At 45.5% G+C, this 8,208-nt stretch overlaps 1 long non-coding RNA gene across 1 annotated transcript; it reads left to right on the top strand.

Moving 5' to 3' along the window:
- Positions 1 to 2,235: 2,235 nt before the first annotated feature.
- Positions 2,236 to 4,074, top strand: LOC311372798. The gene is made up of 4 exons (XR_014642071.1): positions 2,236 to 2,563; positions 2,748 to 2,852; positions 3,143 to 3,207; positions 3,825 to 4,074. It is a non-coding gene; the product is annotated as an uncharacterized lncRNA (long non-coding RNA).
- The last annotated feature ends 4,134 nt before the right edge of the window (positions 4,075 to 8,208 follow it).

Below are 8,208 nucleotides of genomic sequence, written 5' to 3'. Positions count from 1 at the left end.
AGAGTGTGAGATGATCTGTGTGGTATGGTCTTATGCTGTGTTTTTCCTCCTATCGAGGTGTGTGTGCTTAGGGTAGGTGTTTGTGTGTGTCTCTGAGTGCACATCTTGACCTTGAGTCTCTGGTCACTGATACAATTTATGAGTGCTCTCTGTCCCTTCTGACCAGGTGCGAGGGGTTCCCAAGGAGTATCTTGGGAGTTATGGGTGCTATGTTATCAGTAGACTGGCTCCAGGGTTTGCGAATGTGTGGTGCATTGTCTGAGTTTTAACTGGCCTCCGGTTCGGGCCTGGATCTGGAGGATGGCCAGTTACTCCTGTGTTGGTTTAAACAAGGATTAACGACGTGATGTATATGTTGTATGTGGTGTGTTTCTTATCATGTGTCGTGCTCATCGGGTTGTATGTGCTCACTCGTGTCCTCCTGCCTCTGCTTCGGGCCTTGATCTGGAGGATGGTCGGTTACTCATGTGTTGGTTCAGATAAGGGTTAAAGGTGTGATGTGTGTGCCTTGTGTGGTGTGTTTCTATCATGTGTCGTGCTCATTGGGTTGTTTTGCCCATCACAGCACTGGTCTCTCCATCGAACCCCCCACTGGTCTCTCCTCTCTCAAAGACCTACAAACCCTCCACTGGTCTCTCCTCTCTCGTTTGGCTTTGTATTCCTTTGCGTATTGTCATCGTTTGTGTATATACACAATCTAATAACTGAAAATAAAGAGGTGTGATCTTTAACCTGGTACTGTCCAATCTTTTTTACCCCAATGTCATGGGGTACTAAGTGTGTGAAGGGCAATCTTTGCATGGCATGGGGCACTACGTCATGTGAGGGGCAATTTTTAACCTGGCATGGGGCACTAATTGTGAGAGGGGCACTATGTGTGAGAGGGGCAATCGTTGCCCTGGCATGGGGCACTATGTGTGAGAGGGGCAATCGTTGCCCTGGCATGGGGCACTATGTGTGAGAGGGGCAATCCTTGCCCTGGCATGGGGCACTAAATGTGAGAGGGGCAATCTTTAACGTTGCATGGGGCACTAAGTGTGAGAGGGGCAATCGTTGCCCTGGCATGGGGCACTAAGTGTGAGAGGGGCAATCGTTGCCCTGGCATGGGGCACTAAGTGTGAGAGGAGCAATCTTTAACCTGGTACTGGGCACTACATGTGTGAGGGGAAATCTACTTCTACTTGGCTTGTATTACCTGAACATTTTAATTTTCAGCTATAGGAGGACGCTACTCTTCCTGAAACACCCTGGAGTGTCTTTTGGTCGGACGTTTCTGGATGACTCAAGTCTGTGGCCTAAATCAAAGAGGATAACAAAGTGGGTGTTCAATACAGCAAGAGCCTGGAGCGATCTAGCATCTGGATCTCAATTCGACCCTTCTACCCACTGGACAGGATGACTTGAGTGTCATGCAGCTTGGACTGCAGTGTGACTGAATCATGCAAACAATGGGAAGCGACAATGGCTACTTGGTACAATGGATGATGGACTAACGGCATTCCGAATGGACAGAATCGGATGAGAAATCAACCAACTGACTGAAGATGGAAGATGAACCAGTCTGCGATGTGGCTTCCCTACCTAACCTCAACATGATGGACTGCTAGCCCTCTGGTTCTCCTGTACTCCTGCCCTGAGATCCAAGTCTTTCTCGGGCTGAATTGTAACGACGAGGCTAGTTGGACCTGGGAGATGGGTCCCCCTTGAATCGGAAACCATCTTGGAAACATCCCAACTCGCGTCCCTGTCGAGCTGCAGTTGTGCTCTTCATCAGAAGAGGAGGTGAAGAAAGCCTCACTGGGGCTTCAAGGTCTATGAAGAGGAACGTTGAAATGTGCTCCATGATTCTCTCCTGTAAGAGCTGGGTTGTATTCTAGTCGCCGAGAGGGGGAGCCTCACAGCCTACCCTTTGGCGTTTCTCCTCGGGGAGTCCCTGTCACGGTCTTGACGGACGTTCCAGGTCATGTAACTGATGTCACGACAGCCTTTTGAAAACTTGGGTTTCTCCTGAGGGGGAACGTCTACAGAACTGTAGGCGTCAGATGGCACAGTATCCCAGCATGCATCTCTGGTCACTCAGATCACACCCTGATCAGTAAGGCAACGCTCATGCGATGTGCATGCAATGTTTTAGAGAGTAGTAAGGAAGTAGACAAAAGGCATGAGAACAGTTTGTTATTTTGTACCGTTGTCAGCCTTGTTTATGGGTGGGATTTATTTGCTTAATGGGGGGGATATGAAATGTATAGTCAATTATTTGTACATGAACCAACAGCAACAAACTACTAGATCTGCTCAAGGTAAGTCTGTTGGCTGTATTTTGCAACGAGACGACCAAAGCACCCCAAGATCTCCATCGTCGTTCCAGCTCAAGGTAAGGGGCTTCTGCGGGGGGGGGGGGGGTTGGTAGTTAGATTCAAGACCGCTATGTGCACGTGTCTATAAAGATGCTGTCTGACTTCACAGGATCTCCTGGACCAGAGGCAGAGGACCAGCAGGTGACCAGATCCCCAAGACCAGGCATAGGAGACCAGAGGCTGGAGACCAGATCCCGCTGGACCAGGTATGGGGCACCAGGGTGATATATAATAATAATAATACTACATTGGATTTTTATAGCGCTTTTCTCACACTCAAAGCACTTAATTAGACTATAGGGTAACTAGATCCCCTAGACCAGGCCTGGGGCACCAGGGTAGACTACTAGAGGCTGGGGACCAGCAGCTAACTAGATCTCCCTGGACCAGGAATGGGGCACCAGGCTGGACCGGAGGCTGTGGACCAGAGGGTATCCAGATCCCCCTGGACCAGGAATGGGGCACCAGGCTGGACCGGAGACTGGGGACCGGAGGGTAACCATCACCAAACACTTGACACCTGGAGGTTCTTTTTAATTATTCAATCTTTTTAAATTAACGATCGTAGAGCGTGTTAATTAGTTTTTCCTTCAGATTTTTCATTCTGTGAATTTTAGCCAAAGCTGTGATTTGAGGTAATTACGGTCACATCAGCTGCTACTACTGTAGTTTATCCAGCGTACATCAAGGTGGACACTAAAACACAACTAAAACGTAACAGCTGGTCACACTCACACCTGGTGACGTAACATCACTCTTTTAATGTGTGTTTGTATTGTGAACAGATGAAGCTGACGACCCACCAGGAGCGAGACGAGGACTACGATGGGACTGCTCAAGTCTTTGGAAGGTTAATACCAAATTTTTTTTACATCGTTTCACCACCAGAGCTATGCTGTTAAATTCACACAATTTAAAAGTTTAAAACATGAAATTTATCTTCTATGTCTATATTCTACATTCAAGACAGCGCTTTGATTCAGAATTATTTAAACAAGGTGTCCAAAGAATAATAAACTACTAACAGTTTAGAATTCTCCAAACAAAAGTATTTTCTTCAAGTCTAATTATTTACAATTTCAACACACATGGTATTAACTAAAAAAATCATGGACAAAATGATGAGGAACCCTTGGCTGAGGAGAGCTGATGGAGGAGCCACCTATCTGGAGGGAGACCCGGAATCTGGTTAGCCTCCTAGCTGGACATCGGTAGCCTCCTAGCTGGACATCGTTAGCCTCCTAGCTGGACATCGTTAGCCTCCTAGCTGGACATCGTTAGCCTCCTAGCTGGACATCGTTAGCCTCCTAGCTGGACATCGTTAGCCTCCTAGCTGGACATCGTTAGCCTCCTAGCGTAATGGACATCGGTAGCCTCGTAGCGTAATGGACATCGTTGGCCTATGGCTAACAACATAGCTCATGCTACGAGGCTAACGATTAGTGTTTTTCCTCTTCAACATTTCAGTGACCCACCGACGGCGCCTCATCAGAGCTGGACGGTGGAGACTTCGGATTCAACGTCTACCTCGCAGGACGTGACTTAAGTCACGGGTTGTCAAGGGTTCCTTGTTTCTCAAGGGTTCCTTGGTTCCTTGGAGGGTTCCTTGGTTCCTTCATGGGTTCCTCATGGTTCAGTGTTAGGGACAGAGTTAGGGTCAGATGGTCTCACGATGAACCGTTGTTTTTTTTGATTCACATCCCAGAATTGTTTCTCTGTGCGCACAGTTGTTGAAATGTATACCGATGTTGTTTTATGATATAAAATCATTTAAAACGACCTGGCTGTGTGGCTTGTGTGGTCATTTTTATTATACACACGCCTGTTACCCTAATAAGGTAAGGTAACCTCCCCCCTCCTCTATACCCTCACCTCCCCCCTCCTCCTCCTCAGAGTGTATCTAATGTACCCCTCTCCTCCTCCTCCTCCTCCTCCTCCTCCTCAGAGTGTATCTAATGTACCCCTCTCCTCCTCCTCCTCCTCCTCAGAGTGTATCTAATGTACCCCTCTCCTCCTCCTCCTCCTCCTCCTCAGAGTGTATCTAATGTACCCCTCTCCTCCTCCTCCTCCTCCTCCTCAGAGTGTATCTAATGTACCCCTCTCCTCCTCCTCCTCCTCCTCAGAGTGTATCTAATGTACCCCTCTCCTCCTCCTCCTCCTCCTCCTCAGAGTGTATCTAATGTACCCCTCTCCTCCTCCTCCTCCTCCTCCTCAGAGTGTATCTAATGTACCCCTCTCCTCCTCCTCCTCCTCAGAGTGTATCTAATGTACCCCTCTCCTCCTCCTCCTCCTCAGAGTGTATCTAATGTACCCCTCTCCTCCTCCTCCTCCTCCTCCTCAGAGTGTATCTAATGTACCCCTCTCCTCCTCCTCCTCCTCCTCAGAGTATCTAATGTACCCCTCTCCTCCTCCTCCTCCTCCTCCTCAGAGTATCTAATGTACCCCTCTCCTCCTCCTCCTCCTCCTCCTCAGAGTATCTAATGTACCCCTCTCCTCCTCCTCCTCCTCCTCAGAGTATCTAATGTACCCCTCTCCTCCTCCTCCTCCTCCTCAGAGTATCTAATGTACCCCTCTCCTCCTCCTCCTCCTCCTCAGAGTGTATCTAATGTACCCCTCTCCTCCTCCTCCTCCTCCTCAGAGTGTATCTAATGTACCCCTCTCTTCCTCCTCCTCCTCCTCAGAGTGTATCTAATGTACCCCTCTCCTCCTCCTCCTCCTCAGAGTGTATCTAATGTACCCCTCTCTTCCTCCTCCTCCTCCTCAGAGTGGATCTAATGTACCCCTCTCTTCCTCCTCCTCCTCCTCAGAGTGGATCTAATGTACCCCTCTCTTCCTCCTCCTCCTCCTCAGAGTGTATCTAATGTACCCCTCTCCTCCTCCTCCTCAGAGTGTATCTAATGTACCCCTCTCTTCCTCCTCCTCCTCAGAGTGTATCTAATGTACCCCTCTCTTCCTCCTCCTCCTCAGAGTGTATCTAATGTACCCCTCTCTTCCTCCTCCTCCTCCTCAGAGTGGATCTAATGTACCCCTCTCTTCCTCCTCCTCCTCCTCAGAGTGGATCTAATGTACCCCTCTCCTCCTCCTCCTCAGAGTGGATCTAATGTACCCCTCTCTTCCTCCTCCTCCTCAGAGTGTATCTAATGTACCCCTCTCTTCCTCCTCCTCCTCAGAGTGTATCTAATGTACCCCTCTCTTCCTCCTCCTCCTCAGAGTGTATCTAATGTACCCCTCTCCTCCTCCTCCTCCTCCTCCTCAGAGTGGATCTAATGTACCCCTCTCCTCCTCCTCCTCCTCAGAGTGGATCTAATGTACCCCTCTCCTCCTCCTCCTCCTCAGAGTGGATCTAATGTACCCCTCTCCTCCTCCTCCTCCTCAGAGTGGATCTAATGTACCCCTCTCCTCCTCCTCAGAGTGGATCTAATGTACCCCTCTCCTCCTCCTCAGAGTGGATCTAATGTACCCCTCTCCTCCTCCTCAGAGTGGATCTAATGTACCCCTCTCCTCCTCCTCAGAGTGGATCTAATGTACCCCTCTCCTCCTCCTCAGAGTGGATCTAATGTACCCCTCTCCTCCTCCTCAGAGTGGATCTAATGTACCCCTCTCCTCCTCCTCAGAGTGGATCTAATGTACCCCTCTCCTCCTCCTCCTCCTCCTCCTTCTGCTCCTCCTCAGACGGAAGAGGAGAAAATGTCTTCCTCTAACTCCCAGTTTCTCATTTGGAGCGTGGGGGGAGAGAAGCCGTTTCTCAATTCGCGTTCTCGTGTGTTCTCGTGTACTTGCGTTCTCGATAAACGTCATCAGTGGTAGCCCAAGCACTGTTCCAATTCCAAGTACGCGAGAACGCGAGTACTGTCGTAAAACCCGTGTGTGTTCTCGATGCGTTCTCGATGAGGCCGTTCTACCGAGGATGCATCGGAGGTGACTCGTGTGGACTTGGGACCGTTAAATATCCCAGAATGCATCATCGAGTCCGCTGCTGTTCCAATTGCAGGTGCGTACTCGCGTTCTCGGAAGTCTGTACTTGAAAGTCCGGACTTGCCAAGTACGTACTTCCAAGTCCGCGAGAACGTAGTCCGCGTACTTGGTATTGAGAAACGGCTTAAGTTTAGTTTCCTCAACAACGCGTCCTCTCCTGGCCCCACGGACACGTGTGTGTGTGTGTGTGTGTGTGTGTGTGTGTGTGTGTGTGTGTGTGTGTGTGTGTGTGTGTGTGTGTGTGTGTGTGTGTGTGTGTGTGTGTGTGTGTGTGTGTGTGTGTGTGTGTGTGTGTGTGTGTGTGGTTCTACTAACGTGTAATTAACATAACATAATTGCTAGGCATCGTAACATAATTTCCTGTTATAATGAGGCTGATATAGTTATAGGAACAAATAATAAAGCTGTTGAGAACTCTTCTATTAAAGCTTCATTACTCTTTATAATTAGTCTTATAAAGTTATAGCAAATACTCTTTATAATTAGTCTTATAAAGTTATAGTAAATACTCTTTATAATTAGTCTTATAAAGTTATAGCAAATACTCTACATAATTAGTCTTATAAAGTTATAGTAAATACTCTTTATAATTAGTCTTATAAAGTTATAGTAAATACTCTTTATAAGTAGTCTTATAAAGTTATAGTAAATACTCTTTATAATTAGTCTTATAAAGTTATAGTAAATACTCTTTATAATTAGTCTTATAAAGTTATAGTAAATACTCTTTATAATTAGTCTTATAAAGTTATAGTAAATACTCTTTATAATTAGTATATAATTAGACTAAAGTCGGGGACTCTTTTGGGGGACGGACGCCCTGTGTTTTACACTGTGGTAAAACAAGCCATTAAATCAACACCTTTAACTCCACCTGTGTCTTCCGTTGATCAATACACCTCAGATTATTACAACATAGGGTATGATCATGCGTTTTATTCGTACAAACAGAACGTGTGTGCGTTTTAAACTCCCCGTTTTAATCCCGCTTTGCGTGCGGTCCCGTTCCTCGCCACTAGATGTCGCTGTTCAGTCTGTTCCCATTTTACATTACACCTTTATTAGACAGTGTTCATATAAAACATATATTATTCAGTCTGTTCCCATTTTACATTACACCTTTATTAGACAGTGTTCATATAAAACATATATTATTCAGTCTGTTCCCATTTTACATTACACCTTTATTAGACAGTGTTCATATAAAACATATATTATTCAGTCTGTTCCCGTTTTACATTACACCTTTATTAGACAGTGTTCATATAAAACATATATTATTCAGTCTGTTCCCATTTTACATTACACCTTTATTAGACAGTGTTCATATAAAACATATATTATTCAGTCTGTTCCCGTTTTACATTACACCTTTATTAGACAGTGTTCATATAAAACATATATTATTCAGTCTGTTCCCATTTTACATTACAACTTTATTAGACAGTGTTCATATAAAACATATTATTCAGTCTGTTCCCGTTTTACATTACACCTTTATTAGACAGTGTTCATATAAAACATATATTATTCAGTCTGTTCCCATTTTACATTACAACTTTATTAGACAGTGTTCATATAAAACATATTATTCAGTCTGTTCCCGTTTTACATTACACCTTTATTAGACAGTGTTCATATAAAACATATATTATTCAGTCTGTTCCCATTTTACATTAAATAAATGTAAATGTAAATGTAGGTTAGTCATTTATAATCGTTGTTTAATAGTGAAATTGGACGATAGTTATCTAAAAATAGATCTAAAATAGATAGATTAAATCTAAAATATAATCAAAATCTTAACAACAAGCGTGATGCTGTTAGGTTTATTTTATTACATGAATTGCGTTTCTTTGAACACCGATCTGGGTGA

Source organism: Micromesistius poutassou (assembly GCF_964030765.1).
Source record: "Micromesistius poutassou genome assembly, contig: SCAFFOLD_2282, whole genome shotgun sequence".
In the NCBI taxonomy this organism is placed as follows: Eukaryota; Metazoa; Chordata; class Actinopteri; order Gadiformes; family Gadidae; genus Micromesistius; species Micromesistius poutassou.
Note: the sequence above shows the minus strand (reverse complement) of the source record. Positions and strands in the feature narration are given on the sequence as shown.